The 17839-nt window shown below is 37.5% G+C and overlaps 1 non-coding gene and 1 pseudogene across 1 annotated transcript; both read right to left on the bottom strand.

Moving 5' to 3' along the window:
- Nucleotides 1-13142: 13142 nt before the first annotated feature.
- On the bottom strand, nucleotides 13143-16725 carry LOC113047828 (N-acylneuraminate cytidylyltransferase A-like; annotated as a pseudogene).
- On the bottom strand, nucleotides 13719-13859 carry LOC113048682 (U4 spliceosomal RNA). Its single transcript, XR_003276525.1, has one exon. It is a non-coding gene; the product is annotated as a U4 spliceosomal RNA (small nuclear RNA).
- Nucleotides 16726-17839: the final 1114 nt, after the last annotated feature.

Below are 17839 nucleotides of genomic sequence, written 5' to 3'. Positions count from 1 at the left end.
AGGAGGTTTTTCTTTTCTAAGCTCAAATACACAATTCATTTGATTATTGTCCACTCTTCATTCTTTCTAGCTACCTAGCAACATGTACTTTTCATGTGGAGGTCAAAGCAGTGCAAGCAACTTGCATTGAACCCCTGTTGCGAAGGAGCCTTTATTTAATTTCAAAGCACCTTAACGTCTACTCCTGTGTTGAAGTGAATAAGGAGTCAAAGTAAAAACTCTGGAGAGCAGATGCGTATTGAAAGTTCAGTCCCTGATTGCCAGACCATCTGCCACCAGCCAAAGCTGTTCCACCTAATTGCAAGTGACAAAACACAAAGCATGAGGCATACGCTTTGAATCGACGAAGAGAATGATCATGCTTTGTTTTTAATTAAGGGGAACTGTAGTTGAATGTCTAGGGAAATTTCAAGCAGAATAGCAACTTTGTGTTTGATCAAGTTAACATCTGTGTGTTCTTGCTATTGTGCTTTTTGATGAAAAAGTGTCAGACTGGTGAAATTTCACGTGTAATACTCAATTCACATCTATTTTACATTTTGGCCAAATTGTGGCTAATATATACAGTCTCATTTGTACATATCTGTACGATCTGCTCAAAACCTAGTGCTTACTACTTTGTAAAAACAGGTATGTTCATATGAAAATAAAAATAAAATGCCACCTCGTAAAATAGTTACGCTTTGCCATAAAATCAGGTTGTGTATGCAAATCTGCTACTGCTTCTAGCCTCTGCTGGTAAATGTTAACTGCAATCGAAAGCATGCTTCTCCATTAACAGGAATTCAAAAGTAGTTGTTAATTCTGACAAGAAACGCCACAATCTATTTTGCCAACTGGCAATTAAATGCATAAAGCGTTCAGCATCTGCTTCAAAGTGAGACATTCCTTTTGTGTTAACATGCAAACCTCTTCGGCAGAAGAAAATGTCAGCATGCAAACTGGTCAGTGTGTGTGAGTGGCCCATCTCTGGCTTTGGGTTGGGTTTCTGGCAGACTGTTGCCCCTGACTCTCTGAGGTCCCTGAGGGAGACACTCATCCATTCTCTCCCCAGATCGAGGCTGGAGGCAGGTATCGGATTCCAGGCTTTCTTGCTTTGATCTCCCCCTCTGAGAAAGCAGATCGAAACCCAACAAACTCCCCTCCTTTACCCACAACATCAGCTCCTGCATTATTCAGTGCTGGAGGCCTATTTAAATACCACGATCACCCTGTCCGCCTGTTCTCTTATAAAGGGCAGTCAGAGCAGATTCAAAGAAGATTTGAGCAGTTAAATAAAGAGATTATTGCTAAATGGAAGACAAGGAGAAGGGCATTTGAGGGTGGAGTATGAGGGTTTGTTGCATTTCTTTTTGTTTTGTTTTTCCATCTTGTTTTAGACACTATTCTGTTGACATGAGCATGATAGCTAATTTATAGGCATGCTAGGCCACAATTCTGTCACAACATTTTATATCTAAAGCATCAAAGACAGGTTGGAAAATACAGCAAAATTTTCTAGTTTTTGGAAAGAAAATCTATGAATTATTTACTGTGAAATATACATTCATATATAATATTCATCAAGACAATAAGTTAAAGTTGTTTAAGTCAGAATATAAATCTTCATTCGCGTGTTAAGATTTGTATAACAGTTTATTTATATTTGCATGTAATTTATTTATATAGTTAAATGTATATTTTTATTTATTCATGTTTGTTTTATTTATATGCACAATATTTATTAATTCATGTTTGTATATTTAAATTTATTTATTTGTATAGGTGTATATAATTTTGTTTATTCATTTATATTTGTACATTTCAGTTAATTTATTTGTATAAATGTATTTATATTTGTACTTTATTCATTCATTCATTTATATTTGTACATTTATTTATTAATGATTAATTTATTCATGAATTTTCTTTTTTATTACGAATTAAGCAAAAGGATGATTTGAGTTAGCAGTGCAACTTTTCTGACTGGAAAAAGTGATTTATGACAATGAAGTTGTGATGGGACTTGCTTCAAATGAAGCATGAAGCCTAATAATGCCAGATAACTTGACTTGCAGTGTTAAAATGTAAAGCAATCAACAGCGAGACATGATGAATTCAATATTTCCCTGGTTAATGAGGCGTTTCAGATGTCTGTCTGACTGTCAGAAGCTCTTATGCAGGTGTTAAGTGGTATATGAAGAAATGAATGTTAGCACATTCTCATCAGATCACATCCTATTGTTTTCTAAACCGACACAAACTGCATGACATTATACAATATTACCCTTCCAGATTTGTTTCCATATCACATTTTTTGCCAGAAAGAAAAAGAAAAAACACACTTTGAATTGCCACATAAGATCCCTTTTGAGCCAAGGTCAATGCGGTTTATGTCCCATTTCAATCAAAGTATTACTGGAAGCTTCCTCCCTCCCTTCCATCTTTCATTGGACTCCTGATCTCAGTTTCAATGAGAGACCCTAGTTTGGGATTTCCGAGGGGAAAAATCATATTTCAGGGAGCGTGGCTTCCTCCGTTAATCTATCTGATCCAATCATTCAGCATCCAGTCACCTCCAAGATAGCTGTTTAGAGCGCCGCTGTTGGGAGCATCATATATTCATTAGGCTAGCCTTATCAGGGCCACAGACAGAATTTACCTTCTAGAGAGCGTCCACAGACACCCATTAGTCTGACTTACAGCGGGTTGCTCAGCTGCGGGCTGAATAAATTGCTTTCTACTATCTGCTGTGGACAATTTGTTTGGGATCATGATTAGTTTTTTTTAGTAGAGCCACACTTTCCTGTTCATCTCCTTCCTCTCTCTCTCTTGCACACACACACACACACACACACAACTCACCATCAGCTTATTAGTTGTTGAGCTGGAGAAGGGATACTTTCAGAAAACCAGTTCTCAAACTACTTTAAAGAGGCAAAGGCCTTTGAGCTTTTGAGTGCTACTTTATTTCACAATTCCTCTATGGGGAAAATAAAAGCAAAAGAAAAAACAAACAAACACACAAACTGTTTTATAGGAACAAAAATTCCTGAAAAAAAATATAAAAGCCCTCTGCAAGTTAACTTACCATGCATGATGAAAAATTGTATTATGTTTAACAGGACTAAAAATGTAATTTTACTTTAAAAAACTAAAATATTGTTTTGGAAGTTTTATTATATTCAATATAATAAATATATTTTGTTGGTATGTGAAACGGGTATAAAGGTGCATTGCATCTGATTATTTTAAATTATGTTTTGTCTTAATTTAGTTATCAGTTATGGGATCGTTCAGATTTATATTGCAATATATTGTTGCAATATTTTATTGAAACATGTTATTGCATTTTTATAGCCAGGGATTGTGGTCAGGACTGGTTTTATTGTTACTTTCCCAACCTGTCTTATCCAACATATCAAATTTCTATGCTAAATGCTGACATTGGTGGCATGCGAGCTTTTATGTGACCGATTAACAATGAAAAATCAAAAGCTTTTCCCACAAACAGATTATAAATAAATATTCAATTATTTTTTATTTGAAAGAGTCAATGAGGACACATCTAAAAGGTCACACACTACTGAATTTCTGTCTCAAATAATTATTTTTTATTACACAATCAGACCCATAAAAGATTATTCCTACATTTTAGACTTCAAGCTGAGATAATTAGCTCTGACTAAAGAGTTCATCTAACTTTATGAAGCACTTTTAAGCTGTGTGCCGACCGTTAAGATTCTGACCTTCTGACTAAAGATTTTAATTTCCATCCAGATCTGGCCTGAGATTAGCTTTGAATAACTAGTCTCAAATCATTGCCACTACTAAGAGCTAAAGGGTGGGCAGCCATTAGGATTCAGCTGAATCATCGGTTCAGTATTGACTGATAAGCAAATAAATCAGCACTGACACCTGAGTCAACTGTAAAACAACACGTTTCATATTCAACAGCCTTCCTTTTGGTTTATCCTATCCTCAGCAAACATTTTGATGCAACATTTTTAACATGCACATGTTAAAAAATGCAGCCATGCACTTTGTCTAATATCCTAAACCTCAGTTGCGCAACCATAAGACACATACATGCATTGTATTATAAAAACAACACAGGCTTATATATGCATATAATAGATCCACAGTGCTTTTACTGTTCCTGATGCATTTACCATTAGAATCATGGCCCTGAAAGACTGCAATAAAAGCATTGAGGGTTCTTATGCAGAGGAAGTGATGCATCTTTTATAAGATCTTCAGGTGAAAGATTAGGAGATAATGGAAGATGAGAAGACTGAACAGGAGGGCTGAAGCAAAACAGGACACGATGCTCTGTAACCTTTTAAATTTAAGTGCTGCTCCATATAAAGATTAGACTTCAGACACTCAAAGTGCATTTACATGTTGTGATCAATGGACTTTATACAGGCAGGAAAAAAGCAATGACCATACACTGAGAAAATGACAAATTGATATATATTTATATTATACTTTATAATATGTTTATGTATTATAAACTTATTTTATTTTAGGAAAAGCTTGTTGTGAACATTATTCCACATTCTTGAATTCAATTAGATATACTAAGATACCCGTTTTGTCATTTTGCATGCATTTATTTGTGCAGCTTCCCCTTTTCCTGCCAAATACAGAAGTATTTATTCCACTCCTCAGCTGCAGTTGTCTGTCAGGTTTACTGAGGCCTGTACTTGCTGGTATCTGTACCTGTCGGTTGTAAGGACGTGCTCGAGCTTCTAGGGCAAGCCATTAGCCAATGGAGCAGAAAAGCAGAACCCTACAGCGAAGGCGACACTGACTTCTTATGCCAATTGAGCACCATGATGGACTGTGCTACGTCTCGACTTATTCTCTCATGGTTCGATGGAAAATGTAATCAGATCATGAAGTTTGATCGAAGCCCTTGGCTGCGTCCGTGGCTGTGATATTGAACCTCACCAGTTCTGTCTCCTCTCAGCCCCTGGTGGGTTTCAGGTTTTTCCTCTGAAAGCTTCCCTCTGTGAAGTCATGCGTCCTCCATCTCCACCTCTACCACAGGGCCTCAATATCCCCATGCATTATTTAATGTAGTTTTTTTCAGGTAAAGGGTAGGTTCACCTTGGTGCAGTGAGGTGTTGGCTGGACAAGGCTCTTAGGGGAAAGAACATCTCATCTGAGCTCAAACATTATTGAGCCTGTCACTCTGAAGACACACAAATACATCAGAGCAAGCAAGAAGCACAGAAGAATCCCGAGGGGGAGCCTTAAAGGGTAAAGCAATGAAAGTGGATGACAACATGGACGTCTCAAATGCGCTATGAGTCAACAGGGCACTTTGCTAATGGCAAACATTCTATTTTCGCACCAATATGCTCAGGATGTATAAGAACTAAATTTGCAGGGACGGAGCGATGGCCGGTTGTACCATCAACTGTTTTAGCTTCTTCAATTTAATGTCAGTTACATCCAGTCATTTCATTTGTTGAGGTATTGCCAATGACGTGGGAAACCGAGGGGACAGACTCATTAAATGCTTTCTGTCGTGAATGAAGCGACTGATTTGCACTTACAGTTGAAACCAGATATTTACATACACTTAAGAAAAGAACACAAAAACTTTTATTTCTTTACTGTCATACATTAAATCGGAGTAAACTTTTTCTGTTTTAGATCAATAAATATTAACATATTTTTTGCATTTGTTAAATGTCAGAATTGAGTGAGGGAGTACTTTTATGTATTTTTTTATCACTTTCATCAAAATCAGAAGTATACATACACTAAGTTTAATGTGTCTTTAAACAAAAAAGAAAACTCCAGATGATACCATTCTGAGCTTAAGAACCTTCTGATAGGTTAATTGATTCCATTTGAGTTAATTGGTGGCACACCTGTGGATGCATATAAAGGCACACCTTAAACACAGAGCCTCTTTCTTTGACATCATGGGAAAATCAAGAGAAATCAACCAAGACATCAGGAAAATAATTGTGGACCTCCACAAGTGTGGCTCATCCTTAGGTGCAATTTCCAGATGCCTGAAGGTCCCACGTTCATCTGTTCAGACAATAATACGCAAGTATAAAAAACATGGGAATGTACAACCATCATACCGCTCAGGAAGGAGACGGATTCTGAGTCCCAGAGAGGAACGTTTTTTGGTGCGAACTGTGCGAATCAACCCCAGGACAACAGCAAAAGACCTTGAAAAGATGATAGCTGAAACTGGTAAGACCGTGTCATTATCCACAGTAAAATGAGTCCTGTACCACCATGAGCTAAAAGGTTACTCTGGGAGGAGAAAACCATTACTTAAAAACAACCATAAAAAAGCCAGACTACAGTTTGCCACTGCACATGGGGACAAAAATCTTAATTTCTGGAGAAACGTCCTGTGGTCTGACGAAACAAAAATTGAACTGTTCGGCCATAATGATAAACGGTATATTTGGAGGAAAAAGGGCGAAGCTTTGAAGCCTCAGAACACCATCCCAACCGTGAAGTATGGGGGTGGTAGTATAATGTTGTGGGGATGCTTTGCTGAAGAAGGGACTGGTGCACTTCACAAAATAGATGGCATCATGAGAAAAGAGAATTTTGTGGATATATTGAAGCAACATCTGAAGACATCAGCCAGAAAGTTAAAGCTTGGGCGCAAATGGGTCTTCCAAATGGACAATGACCCCAAGCATACCTCCAAATATGTTACAAAGTGGCTTAAGGACAACAAAGTCAAGGTACTGAAATGGCCATCACAAAGCCCTGATCTCAATCCCATAGAAAATTTGTGGGCGGCACTGAAAAGGCAAGTGCGAGCAAGAAGGCCTACACACCTGACCCAGTTGCACCAGTTCTGTCAAGAGGAGTGGGCCAAAATTCCAGCAAACTATTGTAGAAAGCTTGTGGAAGGATACCCAAAACGTTTGGCCCAAGTGAAACAGTTTCGGGGCAATTCTACCAAATACTAAGGAAGTGTATGTATACTTCTGACTTTGATGAAAGTGATAAAAAAAAAACATACAAATTATCCCTCGCTTGATTCTGACATTTAACAAATGCAAAAAATATGTTAATATTTATTGATCAAAAACAGAATAAGTTTACTATGATTTAATGTATGACAGTAAAGAAATAAAAGTTTTTTTTGTTTTGTTCTGAAGTGTATGTAAATATCTGGTTTCAACTGTATCTGTGGAGAGTGAAATTTAAAGGAGCTCTGTTGTCTCATTTGGGAAATGGCAAACACGAAAGTTTAGGTAATGGGAAATATAATCGGTTGTCTGATCATATCAGGCTTTTTCCATTGTTTCTTTTTCCTGCATCATGCAATTAATAGCTAAAATAGCCTTTTTAGTTTTTGGTTACAGATAATGAAATCTAATCATCCAGGTCACTGTGACTACAAAAGCTGTTTGGGATGAGGGACATGTATTATATCTACTGTTCCACCTAATATATTTCACCCTTAGTGGTGGAAGATCAATTTGATGGACACTGAAACAGTCATTATATGATATGAATTTGCAGGCTTTGCAAACTTTCGGAACAAAGTGAAATTCACATAATGCATTCTCATGTGTTCCTAAGAAAGTTAATAAATTAAAATGTATAATGCTTTGCTCCTTCGGACACTAAAAGTATACTGAATATGAAATATGCAAGTTAAAACTAGCAATGTTCTGGTTTAAAAAACATTGTCAAAATTATTATGTCAAATGACCCCCTAACTGAAAAGAAATTGCTTTTGGGACAATTCGCAGAATGTGAGTAGTTTGTAAACATGCACTAGACATCTTTAAAAGTTGTGCCGCTTCTATCTTCTTTCCAGCATCTCGCTCACAAGCCCCATGTTGTTAAGATGTTGTATAAGCTTAAAACAAAATATGTTTGAATATGCTGCCTCTCCATTTCATTGCACTTTGTTGCACATTTTTAAACACCCTTTAATGTCTAAAAGATGTGTTTCTCATGGCCAATACTCAAATTTATAGAGAGCATGTTTGCATTGAACAACCTTCACAAGCAAAGATCTTTAAACCATCCCTTCTTAATGGATTATTAAATTTAATATAGGCTACAAAACAGCCAAAAGGTTCAAACATTTAAGCATAAAGCTACTACCAAATGGTGTTTTCTATGGCGTTTCTGAGCTCCATTCACACTGAGAATGACAACTATATAGCGCCCGTATCAACGCATGACATTGTTTATTATAAGCTCAAGCTCTTTAAAATTGGGTGAATTGTGATTGGCTGTCAAGGTTTATTTTTCATTAGATTGAAAAAAAAAATTTCTCAAAGTGTGTCCAAAATATTATTATAGTAATAATTGTTGTATGGTATGGTCTGAATTCCCAATATACTTATTTTCCGGACTATAAGTCGCACTTTTTTTCATAGTTTGGCTGGTCCTGCGACTTATAGTCAGGTGTGACTTATTTATCAAAATTTATTTGACATGAACCAAGAGAAATGAACTAAGAGACATGAACCAAGAGAAAACATTAACGTCTACAGCCGCCCGAGGGCGCTCTATGCTGCTGAGTGCTCCTGTAGTCTACACTGAGCAGCATAGAGCGCCCACTCGCGGCTGTAGACGGTAATGTTTTCTCTTGGTTCTTGGTTCTAAATGAATGCGACTTATAGTCCAGTGCAACTTATATATGTTTTTTTTGGTCCGAAAAATACAATGATTGTTTTTAAAACTTTACTTTATTCTTAGTGTGAACAGGCGTTAACAGTTTATAATTTCGTATCAAAACAATGTCATGCAGAAATACCTCATCAGAGCTCAGTCAATGAAGCACAACTGTTTAATTAACAAAGGCTTTATTGGTTTATGTGCTCCTCAGTAGTTAGTTGTTAGGAGGTCCAATTTCAGAGTTCAATTGCAGTTTTTCAGGGTTTGGTTACCTCATGCATATCACAGATTTGTGAAAACATTCAAATTTTCATGTATAAATCTCAGTGTAAACTGCTCAAACATTTGTCTCAGTGCAAGCCAAAATCTTAATATGACCGGTCCATTTGGATCATGATTTATTTGTCCCAAGGTACCTTAAACAGATAAGGTAGAAAAAGACAGTAATCAGGGGAATAAAACCTTTTTACAAGGAAGCAGTTCCACAGTTCAAGGAACACTATGTGCTTAAACACAATGTTAGGACATCCCAGACCAGTCAACAGCAATCCTGCTGCTGTCACTGTCCAATAAAACCTCCATGAGGCTGACGAACAAGCATGTCAGCGCGGCAAATTAAAGTGTTCTGACCTCATAAGAAGAAACCCTTACCTAAAAATACCAGTGGACTGTTATTTAGAGGGACAGGTGAGGTTGGGATGCTATTGTTAAAGAAGGAACATTCATCATCTTCACATCTGATGAGATCCTTTGCCTGGGCTCTATTTGATGGATGGAAGTGTGTGTAATGCCAGGAGGGCAGGAACAGGAAGTTAGCTTGGGTGTGTCACTCTGTGCTGAGATTATTACGGTCAGCTTTACAATTACGATTGATTCACTGCCTCCGTTTTCCAAAGAAAAGCTCCAAATCATGCAGTAGCCTATGTAATGTGAATAAACTAAAATTCCCCAAAAATGCTTGACATCAGATATCCCATAAATCTCATTCTAAATGGTAATTTAGAAAAATGCAAACCATAAACTGAATGTGCATATAGCTGACAGACTCATAACTTTAAATACCATGGCGTGTAATTACTCATTTCATTGCACCTTGAAAACTGCCATCTGATACAGGCACTGTACTATATCAGCACCACTGTACCTTTTCCTTAATCCTTTTTTTCCATGAGGTTTTGATGAAGGTGTATTTCCATTACAGTAACATGATTAAATTTTAACGGTGAGATAAACAGATCCTATCCATGCAGAAATGTCATCTCTCGCCATTCTAAATTTATAACATCCCCATGGCTTAAAACCACGGTCAAAGTCAACCCAATCCCTCCAATCCCACCTGAGGCCCCATTGTAGAGCGACCTGTGCTCAGAAACAGACAGGCTGAAAGTTTTTTTTTTTTTTTTTTAATAAGATGATGGGTACTAGCATGAACTGGCACACCTGTGGCCCGCACGGCGGCTCCCATCAGTTTTTATTGACCCAGGTTTATTGGTTCCAGTGGACAAGCGGGAGTCAATGAGAGAAGCACCTCTGCATATATTGATCGTGCAACTTATTGCCTGACTCTTAAAATTCCAGCACTGTCTTACAATCTTCCAGTCTGTTTGGTTTGTGTGTAATGTCAGTATCAAAGGTCAATTTGTTTCATTAACCATCTGATCATAAGAATTTTCTCACCTTTGCAACTCAAAATAATAATAATAATAATAATTTTAATACATTTAATCCATTTGCCTCTCATGTTTAAATGAAAAATGTACTGTGTGATTGGCTTTTACCCCTTTGTATTAAGAAAACAATTTTTTTTCTCAAACACTGATTCATTCTGAAACAAAACAAAGCTACTCTAATGCATGCATTTCCTTTAATCAGTTTCCTATTTTAGCCTTTGAAACCAAGATTAAGATTAACTCAAAGATTTAAATCATAATGCTGCTAAAAGAACCCAAGTTATGATTTAACATTTGATTTCCAGGGAAATGTCTCATCTTCCCACTCTCTTTGGTTATGTAAGTTGACTTTGGCTGATTTTGTGGCTAAATTATATTCATAGGGCATTGCACTGCGCGCACACAACGACAAGTGCACAATGATAATGTGCCAGTGGATGACGAGAGAGAGTTAATTGGGTTTGCCCTCCCTCTTAGGATGCATAGATTAAGAGGAATCATAAATTAACAGACCTATTGGGTCTTAATTGTGGCTGGTAAGTGGAAACCTCACCCTCATTATGGCCTCTGTGATTTTACCCTGGTGATCATCGTTTAGGCATCACACAGAGACAACTAAAGGTCATGGACTGCTGCCAAACAAAGAAATTCATGAGGGTGAAGAAACTCTCCATAGTGATTATCTACTAAATATCAATGAGGCTGGTGAGATAGCTGGTAAAAAAATCAAATTCAGATGATGGCTTGAGTGAATTTTAGTTTTTGATCACACAAATGGACTGACTGCCACTTTATGTAGTTTTAAGTTGATGGTGATATACAATAACAAAATGCTATATTTAATATTTATTTTTAATACTTCACAATCAGTTAGTGTCAGCGACTGGCTCAAAATAGTTCTAAAAAATAGGTTTTGGAAGAGTGGAAAAAAAATAATATGAGCAATTTGTTTAGTAGAATTAAGACTCATGTGGACTTATTTTTTGTTGACATTGTATAATTTTAGCGGCTTTATTTTTCTGTTGAATTTTAAATGAGGCTGGTAACGGAGTGATTTTTTTTTTTTTTTTTTTTTACAAGGCTGCCCTCTAGTGTATATTTTGGAGACCACAACCTACCTCCCAAGACATTCGAGAAGCACCCGGCTGCAGTCTGCAGATCGAGGCGGGGTTGCACGTGCAGCCCCGCCCCTTACCTACTCTGATTGGTTCAATCGTCTTTCATAGACTTACATGATAGGAAATGTGTGCGTAGTTGGTGTTGGACGGAGAATGCAGTTTTATATAGCCTTCATAATGCTCAAAAGAAGAAGAAAAAAACATTAGCCTGTAACTCGCCATGTCCCTGAAATGATTGTTTTGTTAAATTAAGCTGATCTTTAGGCTAACATACGAATATAGTAAATTAATTATTAATTGGGTTGATTATCCACAGTAAGACGATCAGGTCTTCAGATAGAAGAATGAATTATGAATTAAATAAATTTAGAAAATTTGATTATTTCATATCATCAGAGTATGAGAAAGGTAAATGAAAGGGGTGTATCATTACTGTTTCAATTTATATAGCATGACAAGACCATTATTGTTACATATAATTTTCTGTCATGCAGTTGATAAATGGCACTGCAATATTCTAATGTGTCTGCCAATTCAATTTTTATGAAACTTTTAATTTTCTTTACTACATTGCAAAACAGAGACTTTTTCTCCCCTTTATTTCAGGAAAATATGCTGCTCCTCGTTATTTGAAATTGAAGAAATCGATAAAATCATCAGCCAGTGATGATTCTGAAAGGACATACCTGTAAACCATTGCTATAGTAACGAACACAATTTCATGATAATTGTGCTCTTATTTTAGTGCAGTCTCACAGCCACTGTCAAATATTGAGATAAACTTTATAAAGTATCATCTATTTATATTAAATTGGTATCTTCTCCGATATCCATTTTGTGACCATTGAGCCGATTCTTTTCAATCAGCTGGAATGATGCGGGACATTCTACGTTTAATGTGGCTTAATGCATTAAAACAGTGTTTTTAAAAGACCAAACTCAGTAAACAAATTAATAATAAAGCATTCTATTCACTGACAGGCAGATGAGTCCAGAATAAGAATGCAATGTGTTTAATTACGTGTTAAGCGTTTTCCTCCCATAGAAAACCATTAAGACTAAAACACGTAAAACACATGCATTAAAACTGGTTTTAAAAAGACCAAACTCAGTAAACATTTTTTAGAATGTCCCAATTATTCATTTGTGAATTAATCTGGTCAAGAAGAGTAAACTTGCAGCAGCTAACATCTCTTGATTCAATAAATCAGACATAGTGAGTCAAGTTAACAATATAAACTGCATTATAGTAAAGGCTTTGTAAAACTGTACAGCGTTTTCAGATTTTAAAATAGCATTCTCCGTCCTACACCAACTACGCAAACATTTCCTATCATGTAAGTCTTTGAAAGACGATCGAACCAATCAGAGTTCGATCAAAGTATGTATGGGGCGGGGCTTCAGGTGCAGCCCCACCTCGATCTGCAGGCTGCAGCCGGGCGTACTTGATACATTCTGCTTTTCGTTTTTGATTTAAAGGAATAGTTTATTTGAACAACACTGATTTATCAACTTTTAATGCTTCTTAAGACCTTGCAGTCACCCTGTGCTTCATCTGAGACTTCTTTTTCAGGAGCAGGATGTGTTCGTTGAACTGTCTTACGGCTCCCTGACTTGCGGCAGATTTATTTGGAATTGGTTGACTGGCACTGTTGGGGGATCCATGGGTTCACCACTCGACCCTGCCAGTTCCACGCTTTTTACATCTGCCTCATCATTTCCTAAAACACAGATGCCATTTTTAATAGTAATTTTGAATCTAATGAAAGATCATGATAACATGATCAAAATTACCAGATAAAAGGCTTATAAAGTAACAGGTTTTAGTATTTGTAATTAATATTGAGGTACAATCTCTTAAATCTGTATTAGCAACAACAACTTTGCAGAGACACACCATGTTTTACTGATCATGGCATTTGGCTAATGTAACTGAAAAAAAAAAACCCCATAGAGCTCCTGTCTCACCTAAATATGCTTCCTCTTTCAACACCATTCCTTCTTTCTCCAGGAGTTCCTGCACCTTCTTCAGTTTCTTCATCCACTTCCTGTGGACAGCCCATTCTCTCTGATAGTTTGTCTGTTAAGGCTTTTGTTATGGTGTCTTTTTCAATCAAAATAACCTAAAGGAAATGCGGGGGGGGGGGGGGGGGGGGGTGTATATTTAGGAAGTAATATTTTTTAAATGAGTGTTTATCAGAGGAAAGAAAATTGTAAAGTTTTGGAACAGCTTAAAGATGAATAGAACCTAACAGATCTTTTAAACTCAATTATTAACTTAATGCTCATTTCTTTTTTTAAACTGAAAGATCAGTCTCCGTGAAGACTGTCAAAAATTGCCAGTGCCGACTATATTTCAAGTCGTCACGGCGGGGTATTGGGTAAAGTTTTCAATTAGCAATAATCGCGCCTCGGATAAACCTCATAGGCTACGATACTGCCACTGCGCAAAGATAACAGGCTAAAGGAGACATCTGAGTATATGTCCATCTGAGCCCCTGTGATCATCAATGGTGGGAACATTAGAACTCACCCAAAATTATCAAACTGCACAACTCTAAACTTAAACTGTTAAAACCGTCAGTTTTAAAAATAGAAATGACAACTTGTGGATTTTATACCCAAGTTATATTGAATTAAAAGACAAAAAGAAGAGGGCTCCCAGTTGCATGATGGGATACGAAGGGGTAAAGACAAAAGAGCGATGGTGCATTGTTTGTGTGGGGGTTGGCTGAGGTCGGGGGTGGGTCACACAAGGTTGCAAATCAAGCCAGAATCACCTTCACTTGCTCTTTCTTCAGCATACTGATGCCGGCCTGGTCTCTGGTATTGATGGACAACACCTCCTCTTCATTTGCGGAGATTTAGGTCAGTGAACATCCGGACACATTACACAGCTGAAGCCTCATAACTTCCGGTTTGTCCTTTCCGAAGTAACCATACCTGTATCAAACATACACACCCACACACAGTTTGCTTAAATTCAGACTTTGTACTCTTTGCACTAACAAAGTTGCTTGGAGACTCTTGTTTCTTGACCTTAGTACTCTCTGTTCAGCTATAGGCCAGTCTATGTCAACATCAATATCCACACTGTATTCAGGATCCATTTCATAGTACTTCATTTTTCCACCCTGTCAAATGGAAAACAAAATCACAGTCATGCCAAAATATTAAGAGATTCACTGAGGATATGGAGGATGAGTAATGATGACCTTAATGCTACTCATTTCAAATCCCCAAATATTACCTGAAGGAGCCCCTTTTCTAATTCTTTGGTAGCAAAGTAAAAAGAGCCATTTTCACACAGTTCTCCTGCCCAGTCCTGCCGCCGCGGCCTCCGAGCTGGGTTCAGGTTCAGTGCCTTAGTACACTGAGCTTCTGTAATATAAATAAAAGATTAGAGTCTCCAACATGCAATGGATTATACCTAAACTACAAAATCTCTTATGAAAGTGTTAATAAAAAACATCTTACTGACACCAAACTTTTGAAAAGTAGTCCAAAACTAGTTTAAGGCTTTATTCACAAGCGTTCTTTTTAGAAAAAGAAAGAAAGTGACGTGACATACGGCCAAGTATGGTGACCCATACTCAGAATTCGTGCTCTGAATTTTAACCCATCCAAAGTGCGCACACACAGCAGTGAACACACACACCATTGGGCAGTGGGCAGCCATTTCAGTTGGGGGTTCGGTGCCTTGCTCAAGGGCACCTAAGTCGTGGTATTGAAGGTGGAGAGAGAACTGTACATGCACTCCCCCCACCTACAATTCCTGCCGGCCCGAGACTCGAACTCACAACCCTTTGATTGCGAGTCCGACTCTCTAACCATTAGGCCAAGACTTCCCCAATGTACTTCTGAATGTGTACATGTAACAGTATATTTCATAAACCAAACATTTACAGAATGCACTTCAACAAACCTTTCTCTACTTCTTTCCATCGGAAATTATGTCGCCGGACCACAGAGAAGACAGAATCACACCCTCCTTTGGTGATGTACTCCAAAGCCTCTTTAAGATGCCGAGGGTGCAGACAAGGAGACGTGGCCTGAATGTTACAGATGACGTCAAAACCTGTGCAAGAACATTACATTAACGGTAACCACTCTGCTTTTATTATGTCCTACTCATAGCCAATTTCAATTTCTGTGCTACACCAACTTTTATTGTGAAAATATTAGCAATTAAATATTAGTGCAAGTAATACTTTGAATTAAATGTAATAGAAAAACTGAAATAGTATTTTCCTGCAATATGCATGCTAATTTCTGTTTTATTTACAACTTTGAAATTACATATATATTTTGTAGTGAACAGCATTTACAATTTTTTTTTACACTCCAGACCAGAGACATTGAAAACATTCACCTTTTCTCTACAGATTTTAGAAAGAGACTTAATCTAGCAAGGTTTTGAAGCTTGCAACAAGCTGTGTGTGTCTCTCTCAGGTTCTTTGTTACAGGGGAATAAATATATTTCATCAGAACCATATTTAAAAAAAAAAAAAAACATTACTTCCCTGATAAATATCACAAAGGTTATTATAAACATTCCTGTGCATCATTGAATGAATATTTGTCAACTGCAGAGTCTGTTTTTCTCAAATAAAGAGATGACTGGTGAAACTCTCCTTGTATACAATGGCATGACAGAACTTGGTTTACGTGGCTTCTTACCTGTTTCTATGTTTGTTTTACAAAAGCAGAAGTAGGTGGATGAGTGGACACTGTTGTTTTACAAGCTGCAGTCACCCCCTTATAAAGAACTAACTCATGCAATGGGATGTGACTGCAAAAAAGCATCTTTTCCAACCTGGGTGATGTCTGATGAACTCCTGTATGGTCTCCAGTGAGCTTGTGGAGTCTTTGGATACCTCTGGACTCCTCCTATGCACTTTAGCACCCAAAGCCCGGGCCACTCTCTCAATCTCATCATGATCAGTGGACACCCAAATACTGCAAAAAACATGAGCAGAACACATCACCTTACAGCCATAGAGTGCAGCCAATTACTGACTGAAGTCCCATTCGATCACCTCCCTTTATAACATTAAGGAAACCAATGAATAAATTAATACAGTTGTTTCAGATGTTTCAGAGCTTGTTTAGCCAAAGCGTCTGCAGCCTCATTCCCCTCAATCCCCCTACGAGCTGGAAGCCACATAATTCTGATTTCTGTTTTTATATGCTGAAGTCTGAACATAATTTCATACATTTCATATACAATATCAAGTCTGTTATTAGATGATAAAGACTGTAGAGACATCAATGAAGATAAACTATCTGAACATATCACAACCTTGCCAATTTTATTTTGTTCAATCCCCTGCAATGCCGTTAAAATAGCTAACTCAACCGTAAACACTGTTAGATGATCAGAAGTTCGTTCTTTAATACTTATCTTCAACTCTGGAATAGTGAATGCAAAACCAGTAAGACAACTCTTAGGATCCTTTGATCCATCTGTGAATACTGCTATAAAAGATTTATATACAGACCTTAGTCTGTCATCCACTATCTCTGCCCAGTTGCCCTTCCCTTTATGTATTTTTATGCATGTATCTCTTCTCCACACGACTCACACTCATCACTTTATGTCTTCCTACCTCTTTCATTCTACACACCCTTTCTCTTTGTTATTCATTCATACACATCATTAGTAAATTCCCATCTCTCAAAACTTTAGCCATCTTGACATCTCCAATCTGATTTTTCAATATTGTAGTCAACTTCACTGGACTCATGTCATGGACTCATGTCATGTAGCCTACTCCCTTTTCTTCACTAAATCGAAGTATTACCTTTAACTCAGCATCATCCCCCCTCCATATCATCTTTTAACTTTCTTTGACCCCACTTTTACAGTCGCGCTTCCCCGTTTATCTACTTGTCTATTAATTTCCTGATTAAACTCCATATGATCTTCACTCTCGGTTTCACCAGATTCTCCCCATTCTGGCCCATTCACAGCACAGATTGCCTACCCGCCGCTGCTATCACTGCTTTGCCGTGTTTTCCCATCTCTTTCAATATAGCTCCTTGTCTTCTCTTCATTAAAGAACGAACAGTCGATGAGACTTTGTCATTCTATGTGAAGTCCTAAAGATCTGTCAGAAATGTTAGCACGCTAAACGTTGACGCTGCTGAAGTTCCTCAAGCAAACACGTTTGTTTCGCCGTTCTCACTCCAACCTCGTCTCGTCAAGTCAAAACAGCTACCACCTGGCTTCCTCTTCCTTGTCTTCTAACGCAAGCTTGCATATCCTTAACGTTGCATTGCTGCCATCTTCTGGTTCTAGTTATTTCCCATATACTTTAGTCATCATATCCTTGTCACGAGTCCCGTTTTAGTCAGAAAGCAAATCAAATATTTAATTCCCTGTTCACTCCTGCTGCAGTCCATTATATTCTTTACTTCACGTCATTTATCATA

This window comes from Carassius auratus, chromosome 29 (genome assembly GCF_003368295.1).
Source record: "Carassius auratus strain Wakin chromosome 29, ASM336829v1, whole genome shotgun sequence".
Lineage (NCBI taxonomy): Eukaryota > Metazoa > Chordata > Actinopteri > Cypriniformes > Cyprinidae > Carassius > Carassius auratus.
This window is presented reverse-complemented; position numbering and strand designations above follow the sequence as displayed.